The sequence below is a fragment of the Hemiscyllium ocellatum genome, chromosome 13, assembly GCF_020745735.1.
Source record: "Hemiscyllium ocellatum isolate sHemOce1 chromosome 13, sHemOce1.pat.X.cur, whole genome shotgun sequence".
Lineage (NCBI taxonomy): Eukaryota > Metazoa > Chordata > Chondrichthyes > Orectolobiformes > Hemiscylliidae > Hemiscyllium > Hemiscyllium ocellatum.
The window spans coordinates 98,330,809-98,355,159 of record NC_083413.1 but is presented as its reverse complement, the minus strand read 5'-3'; the positions used below and the strand labels follow the sequence as shown (position 1 = coordinate 98,355,159).

The following is a 24,351-nucleotide window of genomic DNA, read 5'->3' as shown; positions in this document are numbered from 1 at the left end:
AGTGCCCACGCGGGCAGTGTTCCAGTAATGCAGTGCCCACGCGGGCAGTGTTGAGTATTATTGGTGGATGTGTCCCTGTGAGACTGGGCATAAATAACCCCATCGACCTGTGGCCAACTACTTCAACTCCCCCTCCCACTCCACAATGACACTTCCTACACCACCAAATCCAAGCTATCCGTTGACTGGAGGAAGAGCACCTCATCTTCTGCCTTGGGACCCTCAACCACAGGGCATCAACATTGACGTCACTAGTTTCCTAATCGCTCCTCTCCACCCACCTCATCCCAGATCCACCCCTCCAAGTCGGTCTCTCCTCTTGAACTGTCCATCTTCCTTCCTAACTATATGTTCGACCTTCCCCACTGGCCAATCGCAATCACCCCCCCCTTCACAGCTGGATTTACTGAGTACCTTCCCAGCTACCTTCCCCAAAAGCCCCACCCTCACTCTATTTATCTCTCAACGCCCTTATTCTCCCACATTCCTGATGAAGGGCTTATACCTGAAGCATTGATTCTCCTGTTCCTCGGATGCTGCCTGACCTGCCATGCTTTTCCAGCACCGCACATTTTGACTCTCACAGTAACTAATGTTACAGTGCTAAGTCTCACAGTGTCCAGTGTTACAGTGGATAGTATGAAGGTATCCAATCTCCACAGTGCCCAACACTATAGTGCCCAGCCTCACACTGCCTAGTGCTACAGTGGCAATGTTGCAGCATGCAGTTTCACAGTGCCTGGCCTCCACAACAGCCAGGGGTATAGTATACAGTCTCATAGTGCCCAGTCTCTCAGTGTTTCCGATGTCTCATCCACCGCGCCTACCACCATCACCGAGGTTTACTCTGTTCCAACCTCCAACCCAGACCACGTTTTACCAAGTGTCCTGTTTCGGAGATATTTCTCCATGCACTGTACTGCCGTGTTGTCCATGTTGGGGTCAAACTTATTTTCAAGGAAATATCTCTGATGGACCACCCACTGTAGATCTCCTGCCCCATACACACAAACCAAGTGGCGATACCTTCCCGTGCAGGGAGGGTACAGGGCACCCCTTGCAACGTCACCAGCCTCAAAGGACCACTTTACTGCCCGGCCAAGTGTCCTGGTGGCCCCTTTGGTGTACGGGATAGAGCCGGGTACATTGGGCATTCTGTGCAGGGTAGCCCACACATGCTCATCCGGGCTGTAGGTGTCCTCCGACCATTTGAGGAAGGCCTGGATCTCAGCACTGGTAAACTCATGGCCGACAAACTCTCTGGTGGCCATGAAGTAGGCACTGCCCACCAAGATGGAGGTGTTGATGTTCGGATGGTCTTTCAGTTGCGCCATCAAGACGACTTGGTCGAGGGTATCGTGGTGGTATTGCCAACATTTCTAAAAGACAAGCGCAAGAGAGAGTGAGAAAACGAGAAAGTAGAAATGATAGCTTTTCAACTTCGCCTATGACTTTTCCCCTCCCCAACTCCTCTGCACTCTCCTTGCCTCCAGCTCCAGCAAGATCCATGCACACTCCTTCTCTCAGTTACTCACCTTACAGTGGAGAACAAGGCCATTCAGCCCCTCAGGCCTTTCGCACTCATATTGCCTAGTGCCAGTCACCTGCCTATTTCCCCATATCCCTGCCTCCCAAACCATCTCCCAATGCTCATTCGCTGAGCCAACATAAAACTCATCCTCAAACTCTCCCAGTGGATCTGGCTCCAAAAATACACTTCAAGCTGTGCCCTCCGGTCATAAAGGTTGAGAGCACCAGAAAAATAGATCCTTCAGCCCATCGTGTCTGCGCTGGCAAAACAGGCTCCTTGCTACTCCAGTCTCATTTTCCAGCACTGGGAACATCGCCTTTCATGCCTCACCAGTGCAATGGAGACGCTTTCCTGTGGTCATCAACTCCTGGAGTGGGACTTGAACGCAGAGCTTTTGCCTTAGAGAGAAGGACATGGTGTGCAGGGATATAGTTCTTTGAAAGTTGCATTGCAAATAGACAGGGTGGTGAAGTAGGTGTTTGATACCTTTACCTTCATTGGTCAGTGCATTGAGTATAGGAGTTGGGATGTAATGTTGCAACTGTAACAGAGATGGATAGAGCTCTGAAAAATAGTGGAACCAAGGGTTATGGGGATAAGGCAGGAACAGGATACTGATTGTGGATGATCAGCCATGATCATAATGAATGGTGGTGCTGGCTCGAAGGGCCGAATGGCCTACTCCTGCACCTATTGTCTATAAGTAGGAGTATCTTTGACTATCTCTGATATGCCTTTGCCATCACCAAATGTGATCTATTGTCTGTAGAGGACATTGGTGAGGCCACTTTTAAAATACTGCATACAATTCTGGTTGCCCTTCGAAAGAAAGGATGTTGTTAAACTTGAGAGGGTGCAGAAAAGATTTACCAGGATGTTGCCGAGATTGGAGGGGTTGAGCTCCAGTAAGAGGTCAAATAGGCTGGGGCTATTTTCCCTGGAGTGTCGGATACTGAGGGGTATCCTTACAGAAGTTCATAAAATCAGGAGGGGCATGGATAGATGTTGAAATGATCAGCCGGATGATAGTACACCTCACACAGCTTCCTTTATCACATACATGGAAGAAGACTCAACCAGCCGGGTCATAGCCCACCCTTGCCTGGAGAGTCTGAAACAGGCAGTTGCAATCACACTTTTACACACAAATCAGCGTTCCCTTTTCATGAATTACATTTTGATTTCAAGCCTTAGCAACGCAACTGATCAATCAGATCCTGATCTAGGTACATGATGTTTAGCATTAGATCATTGACCTTAAACTTCTACATAACCTGTTGAGTGTTGTTTCGGTCTTCCTGCCTTCTCACTTAACTGGAGCCAGTTTCAGTAAGCTAGCTAGTGCTTGGCTACAATTTTCTGTTGCTGCTCAGAATTGTTTAGCTGACCTCCTTTTCTGTTCTTGCCCCATTTTGATTCCTCCCATGTCAGCTGTATAGCCAAAGGTCTTTTCCCAAGGGTGGGGGAGTCCAAAACTAGAAGCATGGGTTTAAGGTGAGAGGGGAAAAACCTGAGAGGTTACTTTTTCATGCAGTGGATGATGTGTGCCTGGAATGAGCTACTAAGAGGTGGTGGAGGCGGCTGGTGCAATGACAATATTTAAAAGGCTGAAAATGTGTTGCTGGTTAAAGCACAGCAGGTTAGGCAGCATCTCAGGAATAGGGAATTCGACGTTTCGAGCATAAGCCCTTCATCAGGAATGAGACAGAGTAGCCAAGCAGGCTAAGATAAAAGGTAGGGAGGAGGGACTTGGGGGAGGGGCGATGGAGGTGGGATAGGTGGAAGGAGGTCAAGGTGAGGGTGATAGGCCGGAGTGGGGTGGGGGCGGAGAGGTCAGTAAGGAGATTGCAGGTTAGGAGGGCGGTGCTGAGTTGAGGGAACCGACTGAGACAAGGTGGGGGGAGGGGAAATGAGGAAACTGGAGAAATCTGAATTCATACCTTGTGGTTGGAGGGTTCCCAGGCGGAAGATGAGGCGCTCCTCCTCCAGCCGTCATGTTGTTATGTTCTGCCGGTGGAGGAGTCCAAGGACCTGCATGTCCTCGGTGGAGTGGGAGAGAGAGTTAAAGTGTTGAGCCACGGGGTGGTTGGGTTGGTTGGTCCGGGCGGCCCAGAGGTGTTCTCTGAAGCGTTCCGCAAGTAAGCGGCCTGTCTCCCCAATATAGAGGAGGCCACATCGGGTGCAGCGGATGCAATAGATGATGTGTGTGGAGGTACAGGTGAACTTGTGGCGGATATGGAAGGATCCCTTGGGGCCTTGGAGGGAAGTGAGTGTGGAGGTGTGGGCGCAAGTTTTACATTTCCTGCGGTTGCAGGGGAAGGTGCTGGGGGTGGAGGTTGGGTTGGTGGGGGGTGTGGATCTGACGAGGGAGTCACGAAGGGAGTGGTCCTTGCGGAACGCTGATAGGGGAGGGGAGGGAAATATATCCTTGGTGGTGGGGTCCGTTTGGAGGTGGCGGAAATGACGGCGGATGATACGTTGTATGCGGAGGTTGGTGGGGTGGTAGGTGAGAACCAGTGGGGTTCTGTCTTGGTGGCGGTTGGAGGAGTGGGGCTCAAGGGCGGAGGAGCGGGAAGTGGAGGAGATGCGGTGGAGGGCATCGTCGATCACGTCTGGGGGGAATCTGCGGTCCTTGAAGAAGGAGGCCATCTGGGCTGTGCGGTGTTGGAACTGGTCCTTCTGGGAGCAGATGCGGCGGAGACGAAGGAATTGGGAATATGGAATGGAGTTTTTGCAGGGGGCAGGGTGGGAGGAGGTGTAGTCCAGGTAGCTGTGGGAGTCAGTCGGTTTATGGTAGATGTCTGTGTTGAGTCGGTCGCCCGAGATAGAGATGGAAAGGTCTAGGAAGGGGAGGGAGGAGTCTGAGACAGTCCAGGTGAATTTCAGGTCGGGGTGGAAGGTGTTGGTAAAGTTGATGAACTGTTCAACCTCCTCGTGGGAGCACGAGGCAGCGCCGATACAGTCATCGATGTAGCGGAGGAAAAGGTGGGGCGTGGTGCCAGTGTAGTAGCGGAAGATGTTCCACATATCCTACGAAGAGGCAGGCATAGCTGGGGCCCATGCGGGTGCCCATGGCAACTCCTTTAGTTTGGAGGAAGTGGGAGGATTGAAAAGAGAAGTTATTCAGGGTGAGGACCAGTTCAGTCAGTCGAAGGAGGGTGTCAGTGGAAGGGTACTGGTTGGTGCGGCGGGAAAGGAAGAAGCGGAGGGCTTTGAGTCCTCTGTGATGGGGGATGGAGGTGTACAGGGACTGGATGTCCATAGTGAAAATAAGGCATTGGGGACCGGGGAAGCGAAAATCCTGGAGGAGGTGGAGGGCGTGGGTGGTGTCCCGAACGTAGGTGGGGAGTTCTTGGACTAAAGGGGACAGGACCGTGTCGAGGTATTGGGAGATGAGTTCGGTGGGGCAGGAGCAGGCTGAGACAATGGGTCGGCCGGGGCAGGCAGGTTTGTGGATTTTGGGCAGGAGGTAGAAACGGGCGGTGCGGGGTTGTGGGACTATGAGGTTGGAGGGGATGGATGGGAGATCCCCTGAGGTGATGAGGTCATGGATGGTCTGGGAGATGATGGTTTGGTGGTGGGAGGTGGGGTCGTGGTCAAGGGGGCGATAAGAGGAGGCGTCCGCGAGCTGGCGTTTGGCCTCAGCGGTATAAAGGTCGGTGCGCCAAACTACCACCGCGCCTCCCTTGTCTGCGGGTTTGATGGTGAGGTTGGGATTGGAGCGGAGAGAGTGGAGGGCTGTACGTTCTGAGGGTGAGAGGTTACTCAATATTTAAAAGGCATCTAGATGTGGACATGAATAGGAATAGGTTAGAGAGATATGTGCCAAAGGCTGGCAAATGGGACTAGGTCAGATTGGGATGACTGGTCAGTGCAGACAGGTTGAACTGAAGGGTCTGTTCCATACTGTATGATGCTATGACTCCATGCTCTCTGGTTATTGAGGTTTAGAGCACCAAAATAATAAGTTGCCCTTCCGCCCATTGTGTCTGCACTGGTCAAAAAGACAAGCTCCGAGCTATTCTCATCCCATTTTGCAGCACTTGGCCCATACCCTTGAGTGTCTCACAATAGCAATGAAGACACCTTCAGCTCCTGGAGTAGGACTTGAAGCCAAAGCTCCTCCCTCAGAGTGCAGGACACCACACAATATGTTCTCTACAGTATGGAAACAGGCCATTTACCTGGTTGATCCTGCCAGTAGCATATGCTTGTCTCAAAGATTAAGCCATGCATGTCTAAGTACTCAAGGACGGTACAGTGAAACTGCGAATGGCTCATTAAATCAGTTATGGTTCCTTTGATCGCTCCAACTGTTACTTGGATAACTGTGGTAATTCTAGAGCTAATACATGCAAACGAGCGCTGACCCATGCGGGGATGCGTGCATTTATCAGAACAAAACCAATCCGGGCTTGCCCGGCAGCTTTGGTGACTCTAGATAACCTCGGACAGATTGCGCGTCCTTGTGACGGTGACGACTCATTCAAATGTCTGCCCTATCAACTTTTTTCAGCCATGTGCGTAACCTCAACTACGATATGCAGCTCCTGTTTGTCCGACCATGACGGTTTGGAGGTCGCCCTCAAGGTGCTGCCTGTCTTTTACCAGGACCTGATCACTGTCTGGAACATGGTCGAATCGCACCGCGCCTACCCTCCTGCAGGAGTAGCGGCTGTCGTCAGGGAGCCATTGCTCAGGAATCCGCACCTCCGTGCTCGCAGGTTCGAGTGGCTATCGGAGGGGAGGGCCGTGGCGGCGAGGGCGACCAAGGTCGGGGACATGCTGGGTGCCGGGGCCCTGGGCTGGATGTTGCTGCAAGACATAGCGAGCAGGGCAGCAGTAGACATCCGGTACGTGACCACCGCCATTCGAACGCCTTAACACGGCAGTGCTCAGACCCGACGTCGTGCTCTAGTTGGAGGACGCTGAGGTGTGTGGTGGGATCCCGTCCGCACTCACCCCAGCCCGGACAGAATTACACATTGGCCCCAAGGTCCCGTACTTCCCGCGGGAGCCTGTGCCCCACAACCTGCGCCGCCTCCGGAATTTTAATTTTGTTCCATTCAAGGACGTAAAAAGGCGGGCCCTGTATCGACTGCTGCTGCACACCGTCCACCTCTTCTCCCTCATCCACCGTCCGGACACGCCTTGGCGTGTCCATTAGCCACCGGGTGGTGGGGATCCCCAGTGGAGGGCTCTCTATGCGGGAGTCCTCCCCCTTTCTCTCGGGGATCTGGGGTGGAGGGTGCTGCATGCAGTGGTCCCCTGCAACCGCAGATTGCGGTAGTTCATGGACTCCCAGCCCAACTGCTTGTTCTGTGGTGCTGTGCAGTCCGTGGACCATGTGTATATTGGGTGTGGGCATTTGCACTCCCTCTTTGATTTCCTCAAAAACTTCCTCCTCTGCTTTTGGTTGCACTTCAATCCCACGCTCCTGATCTTCGGGCACCCGGTACGCAGGAGGGAGGGCAGGTCTGAAGACCTCCTCATGGGTCTGCTCCTGGGCCTGGCCAAACTGGCCATAAACTGGTCCAGGCAGCGGGCCGTGGAGGGGGTCGTTAGGGCCGACTGCCTGCCCCTCTTCCGCGGTTACGGTAGAGCCCGGGTGTCCTTGGAGAAGGAGCACGCGGTGTCCACCAACACCCTGGAGTTGTTCAGGGAGAGGTGGGTGCCGCAGGGAGTGGAGTGCATCATTTCCCCCTCCACCTCTATTTTGATTTAGTCCCTGCCCTCCCCTTCACTGTTTTGATCACACAGCATTGCCCTTTGATGTGAAGGGCACTGCTTGTCACAGGCCACACGGGTGTTTCCTTTCTTCCTGGTGGTGGAAATTTAAATAAAGATTTGTGCACTTCGTGTCTTTCACTGTGTCTCACACCTGCACACACACACTATGGGTGCTGGGGAAAAAATAAGCACTACCGCAGTTAGGCGGTAGTGCCCGTGTAAAGAAGAAAACAAAAATGGAAACAGGCCATTTGGCCCAACAAGTCCACACCAATCTTCTGAATAGCAAACCATCCACACCCATTACCCGACCTGATATTTGCCCCTGACTAATGCACCCAAACATGATGGACAATTTAGCATGACAAATCTACCTGGCCTGCACATCTTTGTGGATTGTGGCAGGAAACCAGAGCACCCGGAGGAAAGCCACGCATGCATGGGGAGAATGTGCAAACTCAACACAGACAGTCGCCCAAGGCTGGAATCGAACCCAGGTCTCTGGCACTGTGAGGCAACAGTGCTAACCACTGAGACACCATGCCACCCCTTCCACAAGACACTTTATTCACATTGTGTCAAAAGATATCTTTTATCCTCGGTCCTTGTGGCATCATGCATGGAAGATATGGATCCTTGGTTACCAAGGGGAGGATAGATTATCGATGGTATGCAGGAATGTGGATGGTGGAACAAGATCAAAAGGGCCAATGGCCTACTCTTGTTCCTTGTATGTATGGGAGCATACATACAAGGAACTCTTTTTTTTAAATCCAACTTACATCGGAACTGGCCATCATCTCATACAAATGTAGTTTAAGTTTCATTTGCGTTTCAATTCCTCAGTTATCCTCACCATGCCTCTAACCCAAAATCTTACATCTGCATTCCATTGCATTTGTACAATCGGTGAGCAGTGAAGTATATTTCCTTGACTTCATTACCGAGTGCTCACCCTATACCCATTGAATAAACCTCACCCCAATCTCCTTTGTTCCAATGGGAGCATCGTTGACCTTTCCAACTGAGCCATCCAACTTAAACCCTGGCACCATTCTGCGAAATCTCCTCTTCTCCCTGACCTGAGGGCCCTCACATCATTTTAAAGTCACCAGAAATGACCACAACAATCCAACTGGGGCTAAATCAATTCGACATGCAGCATAACTCAACCATTTATTGGCATCAATGCCTCTATTTATGAAGACTTCTGCTTTTCTACCCTCTTACGGCCTCCTCCACCTTCTAATGTTGATGAATGTTTATTGCCAGATCCCTCTAACCCTGTGCACTCTTTACGATTGTGCCATTACATTTCTATTACCTCTCCGCATCCTTCTCCCAAAACATATCACCTTACACTCTTCTGTATTCACCTCTGACTCGATGCTGTCTGTTCATTGTGATGACTCTGGATAATTTACATCATCCTCACCATTTGCCAATCCTCCAGGTTTATCATTGCCCCGAATATGGGCATTTTGCCACATACTCCAAGATTGATATCACTGACATATTGAATAAAAGCAGTCGTCTATTTAGGGCTGAGATGCGGAAACATTTCTTTACGTACAGGATAGTGAAGTTATGGAATTCTGTACCACAGAAAGCTGTGTCATTGAATATATCCAATATACCCAAGAATGCGATTAACAAATATTTAGGTTTCAAAAGCATCAAAGGCATGGGGAGAAAGTGGTAGTATGGCATTGAGATAGAGGATTAGCCATGATCATACAGTATGGTGAGCGTCATGTAGGGCCAAATCATCTTCTCCTGCTCCGGGTCTTGATGTTTATATGTCCCAGCTGTGTGGATCATTCCCACCTACCAACTGACCAACCTCTCATCCAAAACAAGATCCATAAATCAGGGCTTGTGTTGTCAATTTTGTTGTCCAGCCATTTTTATCTGGCGCCTGGTGAAACACTTCATTGAATCCAGTTCAGACAACATTCTCTGCATTCAAATTCTCAGCTGCTTCATCAATGCATAATGCGAGGTTGGAGACACTTTTTGAAAACCTGCAGTGGCTTCGCTTCATTAATTTGATCTAAGGCAGGTTGGTGCGAATTGCAGCCATAACTACCAGCATCAATGTCAAGCGCATGATATAAAGTAAACTAGGATCCATGCAGTGTGAGCCTCGGAGACCCAGGTTCAAGTCGCTTCTGCTCCAGAGTTGTGCGATAACATCTTTGAACAGTTTCATCAGTAAATGTAAGACCATTAACAAGTCGGGACAGGAGTCGGCCATTTGGTCCCTCAAGCCAGCTTCACTAGGATCATGGCTGATTCAACATTCCTCACATCCATGTTCTTGCCCTATCCCCGTAACCCTTAATTCCCCACTGACCAAGAATCTATCCATCTGAGCCTTAAATATATACAAGGACAGCTCTCTGTGGCAAGGAATTCCAAAGATTCACAGACTTCTGAGAGAGGAAATTCCACCTCATCTCAGTCTGAAACTGGTGCCCCTTTATTCTGAGACAATACACCCCCTGGTCCTGGACACTCCCATGAGGAGAAACATCCTTTCATCATTTATCCTGTCAAGCCTCTTAATCCTGTCCACTTCAATGAGGTCACCTCTCGTTCTTCTAAACTCCAGTGAGTAGAATCCTGTTTAGCCTTTTCTTTTTAAGACAATCCCTCCATAATGGGGGCCATCCCACTGAACATTTTCTTAACTTCCTCCCATGAAACATGTTTTCTTAAATAAGGTGACCAGAAGTGCTCACAGTACTCCGGATGTGCTCGCACAAGCACCTTGCACAGTTGCAGTAAGATTTCCTGACTTTTATACTCCAACCCCCTTCAAATAAGGGCAAACATTCTGAAGAAAGATCACCAGACTCAAAACATTGACTCTGTTTTCTCTCCACGAATGCTACCCAACCTGCTGAGTCTCTCCAGGAATTTGTTTTCATCCAATATTCCATTAGTCTTCCCAATTACCTGCTGTCCCCCGTGTGCAAGCTTTCCATGTTTCATTCACTCGTTCCCCCAAATCCCTTTGTGTTGCAGCTTTCTGAAGCTTTCTCCATTTAAATAATATTCTATTCTTTTGATTTCCCTTCCAAATGAACAACTTCACATTTTCCCAACATTGCACTCCATTTGCCAACATTTTTGCCAACTTAACCTATCAATATCTGTAAAGCACATAAGACAACATTTTTTACTGTAACTTGAGATACATGACAGTAATATATCAACAAAGTTTGAGAAGATTTGTAATTCAGGTTGAGGTTCTCGATGTAGGTTTGTTTGCTGAGTTGGAAGGTTCACTGAAGATGTTGCCTAGTATGGCGATGAAACATCTGAAAATGAACCTTCCAGCAAACCTACATCCAGAGTAATATTTCAAGTCAACCTCAGAGTACAATGGGGTCTTGATCAGATGGGCTAATAGGCTGAGGAGTGCCAGATGGAGTTTAATGTCGATAAATGTGAGGTGTTCCATTTTGGAAAGGCAAATCAGGGCAGGAATAATACACTTCATGGTAAAGTCTGGGGAGTGATGATGAAACAAGAGATCTTGGAATGCAGTTTCATAGTTTCTTGAAAAGGGAGTTGCAGATAGACAGCGTATTGAAGAAGGTGTTTGCTACGCTTGCCATTCTTGGTCAGTGCATTGTGTGTAGGAGTTGGGAGGTCATGCTGTGGCTGAACAAGACATTGGTTTGGAATTCTAGTCTCCCTGCTATGAGAAGGATGTTGTGAAACTTGAAAAGGTTCAGAAAAGATTTACAACAATGTTGCCAGAGTTGTGTGTGGAAATGCAGGAGATTGGTACTAGATGTGGAATAATTACAGACACGATTGGCTGAATAGCATCCTTCGGCAAGAATTCTTTAATTCTGTGACTGGCGCAGAGGGAGATTAACTTCAAGGTTCATGTTATCAGGAGGGACACCAAAGCCCTTTCCTCAGCTGAGTGGTCAGAAAACTCCCTACTCTTTACTTGAACTAAGGCATAACCTGTCTCCACCAACGTCATAGCAAAAGTCAGCCATTCGTCCCTTCAAGTCTGCTCCACCATTCAAGAAGATCACTGCTCATCTGGTTACAATTTCAATTCCACATTTCTATCGGTTGCCCCGGGGTCCTTATCTTTTTTTAAAAAACGGTCAGCTTGCTCACCCTTTCATAACTTCATCAACTCAACCTTCGCAACTTTGTACAGAAGAGATTTACACAGTGCCACACCCCTCTCAGGGGAAAATAATTCTGCAAGGCATTTGGTGAGGTCACTTTTGGAGTACTGGGTAAATTTGTGATCGCCCTGCTATTGGAAGGGTGTTGTTAAACTACAAAGGATGCAGAATAGATTTACAAAGATGTTGCCAGGACTGCAGGGTTTTAGTTATAAGGAGAGGCTAGATAGGCTAGGACTTTTCTCACTGGAGTATTGGATGTTTATAAAATTGTGTGGGAAATCAAAAAAAGTGAATAGCCCCAGGATGGGGGAGTCCATACTCAGAGGGCATAGGATTAAGGTGAGACCTGAGGGTAGTGCAAATACGGAGCAATTTGCCAAAAAGAATTGTTGTAGTGGGTACAATTACAAGATTTCACAGACAACATAAATTGGACAAGTGTAGAGGGACATGGACCAAACACAGGATAATGGGACTAGTTTCAATTAGGATACCTGGTTGACATGGATGAGTTGGATGAAAGGGTATTTTTCAGTGCTGTAGGAGTCTGACAATATCTTATTCTACAGAACATCTTGTCAAACCTACAAGAGAAAGCAATGTCCCATCAACCACCTTATGTTCCCTCAGAGAAATTTATACATTTCAAAAAGATTTCTCAGATTTTCAAACTTAAATGTGTTAAGGCCAATTTGTTCAACCTTCCTTCATAAGATAAAGCCTTCATCCCATGAAAAAGGCAGGTGAAACTTGCTGTCAATATAATTATTTTATGTTTTAAATGAGAGAAAAATGTACAGACTGATTCTGATGTAGTCTCTTCAAGGCCTTGTATGGCACTCTCTCCACCCCTCAGGCCTGGAAATGGACTCTACATTTTGAAGAGAAATGCCTGTACTAATGGACTCTGGACTAGAAAGGACTCTGTTTGTTGGTAATTAACTGTCGTATGGTTTGTTGGGCTTATCACCTGCACTGTCTTGCATGTCTCTGGGTCTGGTAGGTCTTACTGTGAGCTGGGAGGCTCATAGGTCATCCTGAAAGCTGTCACCTCGAGAGCTGGAGGGCAGGTAGGCCATCCTGTGAACCTGAAGGTTGGTAGGCTGTCCCGGGTAGGCGGGTAGACCACCCTGATGACAGTCTCCCCGAGAGCTAGATGATGGGTAAACCTGTCATGTGTGTCCCTGGGTCTGGCAGACCTTACTGTGAGCTGGGACGTTCATGGATCGTCCTGAAAGCTGTCACCTCAAGAACCAGAGGGTGGGTAGGCCACCTTGATGCCAGTTGCCCCTAGAGCCAGTAGGTGGGTAGGCCATTCTGAGCGCTGTCGTCCTGAGAAAGGGTAATCTGGATGGGCTGTCCTAGAGGTGGTCGGAAGGTGTCTCAGAGCAGCCAAGAGCCAGAAGGCGCATAGGGGCCTGAAACGTCAATTGCCCTTCTGCTCCGTGTGCAGCTCAACTCTCCAACTCTTCTATATTCCTTTGTACATTCTGAACCTCCCTCCATGCAACTGAACAGTTTTAACAACCCTGTCTCTCTTTGTACAGACAGGAGTGAAGGACTGGAGGGGAGAGAGAAATGATGGAGAGAGGGAGGATGGAAAACACTTGGATGAAGAGAGGCCCAGCAGACAGGAAGGCGGTTACCTTTTTGAACCCTGGTGCAGGATCTGACTCAATCACGTTGGAGCCGTTCAGAGCTCTGATGCTGCGGACTATCTCCCAGTTGGTCTTCAGGGGGACATCTTGGCCACATACATTGATGAAGTACCTCCAGGGGACAGGGCTGTCCAGCAGCTCCTTCATGCAGTTGAGATCCACCTGAACTCTGCTCCAGCCAGCATAGGTGACCCACTCCAGCTTGGCTGCGACAAAGACATTGTGGAAACACGAAGCGATGGCCTGAACTGCCGCATGAAATTGACTCGGGGATTTGCGGTCCACATGGATACAGTAGACATTCTGTGGGAAATAAATGCTCCGTAGAAGCCTCTCGAACATCTCAATGCTCTGGTGGATGACCATGGAGTAAGCCAAGGGGAAGTGTTCCTCCTCAGGGCTCAGGGGGACAGTGATATACTTGCGGGCCCTCACAAACAATCTGCAATTTCGGGTCATGTTCAGGCTTGGTGCTTGAGGGACACAGTAATAGAGTTGAGGAGGGCCCTTTCCAACTCCTGCCTGTCCCCCTGGATGATCTGCCAGCAGGTGGAGTTCTCCTCGACCAGCAGGAGGTGTTCCTGCATTGGACTGGCGCCTGGTTTCACCAGCCTGAGAGTCAGCCTGCCCCCTCCTCTTTGGACCAGCAGCCATTGGCACAACAAGACCACCCTGAACACACACAGCGCTGATCTGAGGCATGAACAGTGGGCACAATGCTGGCTCAGCTTGGGCATGGCACTTTCCAGAGGGCAGTGTCCCCAGCCTAAAGGCAATAGGTAAATGCAGAATGGATGCCCTCTGTGCTGGGCAGCACTGCCTCCACCAGGCCTTGGGGAAGGAGTGATTGCAATTTGCTGGAGAGGTCACCCCAGCCAGTCCTCTCTCCTTGTGAGACTCTTGTCTTCCCTTTTCCCCAAGATTCAACGAATGGCTCCAACTTTCACTCCCTCTCCCCCCAGAACTGCTCTCCCTCTGGAATTCCTCTCCCACTTTAACACCTCTCCCTCTTTCCGTTACCTCTTTGTAACCCCTCCACTTCTATAACCCCCCTCTCCCTTTGTAATCCCTCTCCTCCACTAACTCATCCCTCTCCCTCAGTAACTCCTCTCCTCCCTCTCTCGGTAACTCTCTCTTTCTCTGGGTAACTCCTCTCTGCCTCTCTCTGTAACTTCTCTCCTCCCTCGCCCTCTGTAACTCTCGGTAACTCCTCCTGCCCTCCTCTGGATGAAACCCAGCCAATGTTCCGTTGTTTCTCTGTCGGAGTCCAGGCTCCTCTCGTTGCCTGCTTGCTTGGCTACAGGCATTTCCTTCCCCAGTCTCCGCTTCTCTCCGGCCATTCCTGGACCGGTGTTGCCCGGGTGAAGTAAACGAGTGGATCACGATGGTGAACAGTCTGGATCGGAGAACCTACCACCAGAGAGAACACAGAGCCAGCCAAGCCCAATAAACCACACCCCAGCCTGGACTGAGATGCTCTTTCAGGAAGGAACCTGCCATTGAGCCCACAACAATGTGGGAGGGGTAACTCTTGGATGAAGAGAGGGTCAGGAGACGGGAAGGTGGTTACCTGTTTGTCCTGTGACTCTTAATGCCCTCAGGGCAATTAGGGATGGCCAATAAATACTGGCCTAGCCAACGATGCCCCCATCCCATGAATTTATTTGAAAAAAAGTGACAATAGTAAATCAAACTTCACCACCATCTCTCTCTCTCTCTCTCTCTCTCTCATGCGAAATTGGAATGATGGTGATTTGACCATTCATAATAAAGCTGTGAATCTGAGCACAGCAAGTTGATATGAATCCAAAAAAACAATTCCCCTGGCTGAGAGTGGCTCAGAGGTTAGCATTGCTAGAGCACAGTGCCAAGGACCAGAGTTTGATTCCAGCCCTGGGTGGCTGTGTGTAGTTTTGCATGTTGTCTGCTTGGGTACCCTTCGGGTGCTCTGATTTCAAAGATGTTCAAGTTAGGTGGATTGGCCATGCTGGATTGCCCATAATGTCCAGGGATGTGCAGGCTGAGTGGGTTACCATAGACACACACACACACACACACACACAGACAGCAGAACACTCCTGCAGGTTTAGGCAATGCTCAATCTAATGCAACATCCTGGTGGATCTCCTTTGCCCCCCCCCCCCCCCCCCCCCAGTACAATCACATCCTTCCTATAATGCGCTGACCAGAACCGCACACAGTACTCCAGCTGTGGTCTCATCAAAATCCTGTAAAGCTCCAACATGACACCTCCCTGCTCATGTATTCAGTGGCTTTGATCCTTCTTAATTCCCTTACCTGCCTATCCTATTGCCTTCACGGATGGCTGGACACACAAACCAGGATCCGTCTAATCTTCTGTGCTTGCCAGGGTCCTCCTATTTAACATGTACTCCCTTGCCATGTTAGTCCTCTGGAAATGCATGTCACAGAAATTTGGGCATTCAGTAACACAGAATGGAGAAAAAAAACGACTGGCATCAAGAGCTGGCATCTTTTAAACATTGTAACTGTGCTCACATACATTACTTCATCTGGAAGGTCATTCCATCACAAACCACTCTGGGGAAAAGAGTTGCTCCTCAATCTTTAAATCTTTTTCCTCTGACCTTACAAACATGGCCCTGAGTCTGAACTCCCTCACACGAGGGAAAAGACCCTTGTCATTCACCTTATCAATCACTGTCATGATTTTATAAACCTCAACAAGGTCACCCCTCAATTTCCTATGCTGCAGTGAAAAACACGTACAGTTCTGATATGGATCCTTTAGAGAGGGGACAGAAAATGTTTACCAGGACGTTGCCTGGAATAGGGGATTTTACCTGTGAAGAAAGATTGGATAGACTGGGTTTGTTTTCACTAGAATGCAGGAGGTTGAGGGGTGACCTTATAGAAGTTTACAAGATTGTGAATGGCATGGATAGGGTGGAAAGTATGAGGCCTTTTCTCAGGGTGGAAGAGTCAGTTACTCGGGGACACAGGTTCAAGGTGCAGGGGTCAGGGGGGTGTTTAAAAGAGATAAGTGAAGCATGTTTATCATGGAAAGGGTGGCGAGTTCATGGAACACGCTGCCCGAACAGACAGTGGAAGCAGATACAATTGTAATTTTCAAGAAGCATCCAGCAGCAGGCATGAATAGGAAGGGAACAGGGGAATACGGATCCTGTAAGTGAAGACAGTTTTAATATGGAAGGCAAAATGTGTCAGTGCAGGCTTGGAGGGTTGAAGGGCCTGTTCCTGTGCTGTAATGTTCTTTGTAAAATGTCCCCAGCCTCTCCAGTCTATTTTTATATCTCAAACCCTGCACTCCTGGCAACGTCCTGGGAAATCTTTTCTGAACCATCTCCAATTTAATAATATCCTTCCTACAGCAGCGTGAGCAGAACAGGACACAGTCTTCCAGAACTTCCAACTTCCTGACCAACCTCAGCACGCCATCCCAACTCCAATATTCAGAGAGCTGAACAATGAAGGTCATCACACTCCAGCAGGTATTGTTCCACCCTGACTCCCCTTGTAACTGTCCACATCTCGCTGGGACACTGATGGGAAACATCTTGGCTCTTTGACTGATTCGACCAAGTCTCATTTCCTACTGTTCCTGTGTATCCCTCAGAATAGGAATGTAACGTGCATTCCCATGGCAACATCACAATGACAGACTTGTTTGTGGATTCACATGAAGTGGGCATCACTGACTGGGACAGCCTTGTTACCCATCCCCCTAATCTCTCCGGCATAAATGATAAGGAACTCTCCTCTTTAATCCCACTGTGCTTTAAGAACCCTGACCACAAATGCAAAGTCACATGGGAGAGAGTTCCAGGATTCTGTCCCAGAAAAACTGAGGGAAGGATGATTAATTTCAAAGTTGGGATTAAGGGTGAAGTGGAGAGTAACTGCAGAAGGAGTAGTGTTGCGTCATATTGCTGGCCTTGTCTTCAAGGTGATATTGATGTTGGGATTACAAGGTGCTGTTGAGGGACCCTTCCTGAATTACTCTAGTAAATCCACAACAGGTATAACATTGTTTCCAGGAAAAAATGGACAGGATTCATCAGAGAAGGGAAATGCAAATTGCTCAAAGTCTTATGAGATGATAACATGGAGGGCCCAAGCAGCTGAAGACTGGTGGAGTGATGGAATTAGGGAATGGTCAAGAGGCTGGGATCGCAGGAGGGCTGACATAATGGAGTGATAATGAGCATTGATGTTACAGCTAAGAGAGCGTTATTGGGACTGGAGGAGGTTTCAGAGATAGGGTGGGGTGTAGGGGGTGGAGGAGGTTCTGGAAATAGGGAAGGTGTCAGGGCTGGATGCGGTTACAGAGATAGGGAGGAATGTACTGGGTGGAGGGGGTTACAGATCAGTCCCATCAATCCAACTCGTCTGTGCTGACCAGTTCTCCTAACCTAATCTTAACTCAATTGCCCTCACTTGACCCATATCCCTCTGCACCTTTCCTCGTCATATACCAATCCAAATGCCCTTTGAATGCTATAATTCTGCCAGTCTCCACCACTTCCTCTGGCAGCTCATTCCATACATGCCACCACTCCTCAGCCCATTGGCCCATCTCATCAAGATCCTGTTGTACTCTGAGATAACCTTCTTTGCCATCCACTGCACCTCCAGTTTTGGTGTCATCTGTAAACTTACTAACTGTATCCCCTGTGTTCACATCCAAATCATTATATAAATGATGAAACGCTGTGCACCCAGCACCGATCCTTGTGGCACACCACTGTCACAGGCCTCGAGTCTGAAAAGCAACTCTCCGCCACCGCCCTCTGTCTTTTACCTTCAAAGTCAGTTCTGCATCCAAGTGGCTAGTCCTGCTTGTGCTCCATGAGATCTAACCTTGCTAACCAGTCTACCATGGGGATCCTTGTCGAACGCCACACTGAAGTCCACATGGAATGCGTCTACCGCTCTGCCCTCATCAATCCTCTTTGTTACTTTTCTGAACCAACACAGTCAAGTTAGTGAGACATGATTTCCCACACACAAAGCCATGTTGACTATTCCTACTCAGTCCTCACCTTTCCAAATACATGTAAATCCTGTCCGTCAGAATTCCCTCTAACAACTTGCCCGCCACCAATGTCAGGCTTACTGGTCTGTAGCTTCTCTCAGCTTTAAAACATCACCTTTTCATTCTGAGGCAATGTCCTCTGGTTCTCATCTCTCCTGCTTGTGGAAACACCTTTCCATATCCAGTCTACCACGGGGTCTCAGTATTCTGTAAGTTTCAATCAGATCTCCCTCACTCTTCTGAACTCCATTGCGTCCAGACCCAGAGTCCTCAACCGCTCCACAAGTGACAAGCCTTTCATTCCTGGGATCATTCTTATAAAATGTCTCAGGAATGCTCTTAACTTCCTATTGTGAGAGATGACATTACACTGAATTACATATTTTGACTACAGGCTATAAAACCCCCGAACTTTAGCAGCAAGCTATGTTAGTGTCCCTTTTTCACTGACTGCTGCTATCTCCTCAACAGTTTGAAGGGTCTATGATGTGTAGATACTAGACAGTACAAACTGAGCATACACATCTCTCTGTAATGAGAACAACCCATGCTCTACTCAGACTATGTGGACTTTACCTTTACCTTCACCAAGCATACATTAATATGATTAAGAAAACATTTACTCAACAACAGGAATGTTGGATGATGATTACAAAAATAACTTGGTCCACATATATTTTGCCCAAACCATGGTTGCTACCATATAACCAAAAACAATTATACATGAGGAAGTCTAAACCCAGTTTATTCATCCTAGACACGTGTTGCAATTCAGTTCTTTCTGTTTTCTTGTCTTTGACAGTGCATTACCCTCTAATGTAGGTATGTCTGCTCTCATGTATGTTCACCCTGTTCAATGTCCTTGTCTTTATCTTCACTCTCAGAAGATTACTGCTGATCCCCTATTTCCTCTGCCGACAGTCCACACCCTGTTTGTCAACTGCACTTGAGAAAGGCATAGTGCACCATTTCTGATCTATACTGCAGTGCCCCACTGGAGCTTCCAACTCATCTTGAAGTGGTTGAGTTATGATTGTTCAACTGTGGCCCTGGTGGAAGCATGGGCAGTGTTGTATCTTCATTTTGCCATTGCCTCAGGGAGGCACTAGCATCTTGATAACATTCATAGACCCTTATTTCAAGGAGATTGGAGTGTAAGAGTAGGGAGACTTACTGCAACTGACAAAAGGTACTGATGAGACCACATAGAGTCATACAACATGGAAACAGACCCTCCGGTCCCACAAAGCGTAGCCGAACATTATCCCAAACTAAACTAGTTCCACCTGCCCGCTCCTGGCCCATAGCCCTCCAAGCCTTTCCCACTCATGTACTTATCCAAATGTCTTTTAAACCTTATAATTGTACCCACATCCTCCCTTTTCTCAGGAAGTTCATTCCACATGCAAACCACCCTATGCACAAAGAAAGTTCCTCATCTTTTTAAAATCTCTTTCCTCTCAGTTTAAAAATGTGCCCCCTAGTCTTGAAATGCCCACCCTTGGGAAAAGACAACTAGCATTAACTCTATCCATACCCATCATTCTTTTATAAACTTCTATCAGTCTCGACTAATGTGGGCAGTTTTGGTCCCTTTGTTTGGGGAAGTTTCATTGGAGGCAATTGAGAGAATGTCTACTAGACTAATCCCCAGTGAGCAGGGATTGTCTAAATAGCAAATGCAAAACAGGTTGGGACTGTACTCACTGGAACTTAGAAGAATGATCTAACTGAAAAATATGGGATTCTTAAGGGATTTTACAGGGAAAATGCTGAGAGGTGGTTTCTCGTCATGGGGGAGTCTAGGACCAGAAAGCATGGTCTCAGAATCAAGGGGTGCCAGTTTAAGATTGAAATGAGGAAGAATTTCTTCTCTGAGTCTTTGGAAGTCCTTGTCACAGTGTCCCCTGTTGGGGCAGAGTCCTTGTGTATATTTAAGGCTGAGATGGATAGATTCTTGATCAGTCAGGGAATCAAGGCTTCCAAGGAAAGCATAGGAAGATGAAAGTGAGGAATGTTGGATCAGTCACGATCCTATTGAATGATAGAGCAGGATCAAGAGCTTAAGGACCTACTCCTGTTCCTGTTTCTTATGGCATTATTGTCATGTGGTCATCCTGAGCACTAACCTACTGTTCTGGAAATCATGGTGTTGAATACTACCACAATTGATGGTGAAATATGAATTCAATAAAATCTGGATTTAAACACTAGCCTATGATGACCATATAACCATTGTTGATTCTGAGATTACAGGTTTATTAGTGAAACTCCAGATCCATGGCAATTACGTTGGCTCTTAACTGACATCTGAAATAGTCAAGTAAGACACTCAGTTCAAAGGTAATAATGGATGGAAAACAAATGGCAGCCTTACCAAAAAAGCCACATCCCAGGAAAGAATAACAAGAAAAGAAAAACATGTTATGAACCAAATTTAGAGAATTTTTCACTTAATTCCCTGCAGCTCTTCTTCTGTGGCCCAACGTCTTTGGAAGGAGGCAGGATCTCGGGACTTGTCTTCTACATCAACGTCATGGCAGCTCCAAGACAGTCTGAAACAATCCTCCAAACTCTGGCATCGATGGTTCCATATAAGTTAAACATTGTGGAAGTGACAAAACCTTCCCACTCTCCAGCTCTGCAGGTTGGTGATAGGGCAGTCTGAAAGCAATATGGGTACAGGCAATGTCACCCTACAGCTGGGGGAAGGAAGTGATGGCAGAGAATCCCACTGCCCAGATTGCTTGGCTCTCCTTGTTATGGGTGAATGATGTAAAACAAGTGTAATCTGGAGAAAGAGGCATCAGTGACAGCTTGGATGCATTTGCAGGTCGCCTCAAGTAGGAGATGCTACAAAAGACCCGATGTAAAATGTGTGTGTGTAAAGTGTATGGGACCTGACTTGGTTCCACGGAGTCTGGCGCAGATACTGCCGGCATGTACTGGACTGCAGCCTACCACTTGCCCATTGAGCATCTCAGCAGGAATTCATCTTTTTCTGCTGGTGGTAATGGCATCAAGGCTGCGACATCTGCCATGTCCATCTTGCCCTCAGAGGTTTCTTGGACACTGGGAGGACAGGGAGAACCCACAGTTTCTGGCAGCCTGTTGGATGTTCCGAGTGGCTGGGTATGTTATCTTCCTGCCCCACTTTTGATGTTATAGCTATCAGTTGACACAAGTACTGAATCAGGATCACCTCTCTGCCTTGAGAAGTGTACATCATTCGACCATGCCTCTTACACATGCATGGTAATTCCAATTGTTGGAAGAGCAATTTTTGTCTCCTGGACTAAACTGCCTCTCTCATATAGAAATGTCTTCCGGCCAGCATTGGTGTTCATGACACCTTTTCACACACTCCACAAGGTGGAAGAACATCAGATTTAATCTGGAGTGGAGTCTTCTCTGCATTACCAGTTCTTCTGTTCCTGTATTTGTGTGAGTGCTGGTTCTATAATCAATCACAAATTGGGACACTTGGGTATTGACTAAAGTTGCAGGCTGTATCTTTAAACTTTCTTTCAATGTTTGGACTGCTCTTTCCCCCAGACTATCAGACAACAGATGCAGCTGTCCTTACATGCTGAATATCATTCCACTTTAGGAAAGACACAAAGCTCCCTCCTGCTCAATGATGGCCTGCTAGCTGTGACCAGCATGTCCAGTTTCTGTGTATTGTAAAAGATCCTCACAACTTTTCAATTGTCATCCCCACATTTGACAAATGCACGACATGCACATCCAACCACATTGTGTGTACACAATGATTAAATGAATAACCACCATGAAAGCACTGACACAGATGACGTGTAACTGAGTCCAGGTGTTACCTGACCAGTTCTATGGATGTGTGCAGCTGCTGGTGGCAATCTTTGTCTTTGTTGGTACTCTAGCCATTGACCCACAAACATGGCTGCATCGGCATCTGATCCCGGCCACCAGACAAAACATCTTGTCAACACCTTCATTTTGGAAATCACAGGATGACCCTGGTGGAGTGCAGCCAGTATCTTGGGACAAACACACTTGCTCCCCGTATTACTATGCCATCCTCAATGGACATCTAGTCTTGCCAAGTCCAGAAAGGATTCAATTCTGGTTGTAATGCCCCTTTCATTTCCAACACCACCAGCTGTTTGTGATTCACCAGGAAGGGATCTTTTTGTACCCACAGTCTGATATGGTCAGAGATGATGGGAAACATGCCCGCAATGTTTAAAAACAGAACAGACTTTTTCACTGCTGGCACCCACCATCGTGTATCTACCAGAGGGAGTAGGCTTCACACAACTGCATTGAACACATGATTGCCCACACAGTTTTCTGAGGGTTTATGCACTCAGCATGACAGCCCAATGAATCTGACCTGAAGCTTGAGGTGTGATGGCCCTGACATCATCAGGTCTCCCTGGCAGCGGATTGTGGTCCATTGATATTTCAAATTGATGTCCTAAAAGGTATTGGTGGAACTTTCTCACACAAAGGATTACCACCAAACCTTCCTTTTCTATCTGGACATGTCTTCATTTGACATTAGTCAAAGTTTGAGAAACATATACCATGTCTGCCAAGCCATCAATGAGCCAGCAGTTACCTCAAACTGTATTGGGAGGCATCACATGTCAGCACTACAGCTCACTGGGAACTATTGTGTGCCAAAACCATCTACAATACCTGCTTTTTCACTTCCCTAAAGATTACTTCTGGGCGATGAGATCATTTGCAATGCTGATCATTTCTGAATAGCAAATCCAAGCTGCCAAGATGGAAGCCAGGACATTACAGAAGCATCCATAATATTTCACCAAACCAAGGTAAGATCGAAGCTCTGCTGGATGCCAGGGCACCCTTGATTGACCTCACTTAATTTTCCAATGTGTTTAACCTGGTCTTGATGATGCTATAGCTCAAGGACATCACTTGGAATGCCTTGGAATACACATTTTTCCTTCTAAGACCCTGGAGAACCATTTAATGGCTGTGCACAATCTCTCAAAATCCTCTTCCCGGTTATTTGTACATCATTCATCCTGGGATACACTTTGTGAAATGTTCTCCATTGTTCACTGGACAATTTCACAGGCTGATGATATCCCAACACAAAAAGCAGTATCGGATATTGGTAATTGTAGCATATTTATGGGAATCTTCATCAAATCACAATGGCAGGTTCGCACGGCTCATATCCAGCTTCATGAAGGACAAAGCCTATAAAGTTTTGCATGTAAGTCCTCAATGTGATGGATTGGTTATTTATCTGGCTTCAAAATACAGATCACTGTTTCATCAAAATCTCCACAAAGGCAAACTGACCCACAATGGCGACGACCATTACAGTGGATACAGTAAATATAGTGGTTTTATTATTGCTTCACTTTCCAGCCTCATGAATGCTGCCTGTACATTTGCACGCACATCAAGTGGTACTGGTCGTGTGGACTCGACGGGCCAAATGGCCGGCTTCCGCATTTTAGAGGTTCTACCAAACCTTAGGTTTCTCTTCGGCAATTCTCCAGAGGCCTTACCATTAACTGTGAAAGTCTTGCTTTGTCCATCTAAGCAAAATGGTACATGTCACATTTATCAAAACTAAACTCCATCTGCCACTCCTCGGCCATTGGCCCACTTGATCAGGATACATTTGGAATCTTTGATCACCTACTTCACTGTCCACTATACGGCAAGCTTGGTGACATCTACAAAATCACTAAGCATAAAGTTGCAGAGATGTATAATATGCAAACAGACCCTTCAGTCTAACTCAATATGCCAACCACATATTCTAAATTTATCCAGTCCCATTCGCCAGCAGTTGGCTCATATCCATCAAAACTCTTGCTATTCATATTTCCATCCAGATGCCTTTTAAATATTGGAGTTGTCCAGCCTCCACCACATTCTTTGGCAGCTCATTTCATACATGCAACTTATATTTCCTATATTCTCAATACTAATCCATTTACATGAATGACAAATGGCAATGGACCCAGCACCAATTCTTTTATTCATCACAGGTCTCCAGTTTGATCAACAATCCTCCACTCTTCTAAAACCAAAGATGTAAAAGGAAAGAAATCAAGAACACCTTACATTTCCTGCATCAGATAATCCCAAGACAGGCACAGCACCGGGTGAAACACTCTGCTCTTTCAAGACTAGGTGGGGCCCAGTGTTGGAGTGGGATGGACAAAGTTAAAAATCGCTCATCATGTTCATTTAGAA

The 24,351-nt window shown here is 47.5% G+C and overlaps 1 pseudogene; it reads right to left on the bottom strand.

The window, feature by feature from the left end:
- Positions 1-842: 842 nt before the first annotated feature.
- Positions 843-14,425, bottom strand: LOC132821398 (beta-1,3-galactosyl-O-glycosyl-glycoprotein beta-1,6-N-acetylglucosaminyltransferase-like; annotated as a pseudogene).
- Between the last annotated feature and the right edge of the window lie 9,926 nt (positions 14,426-24,351).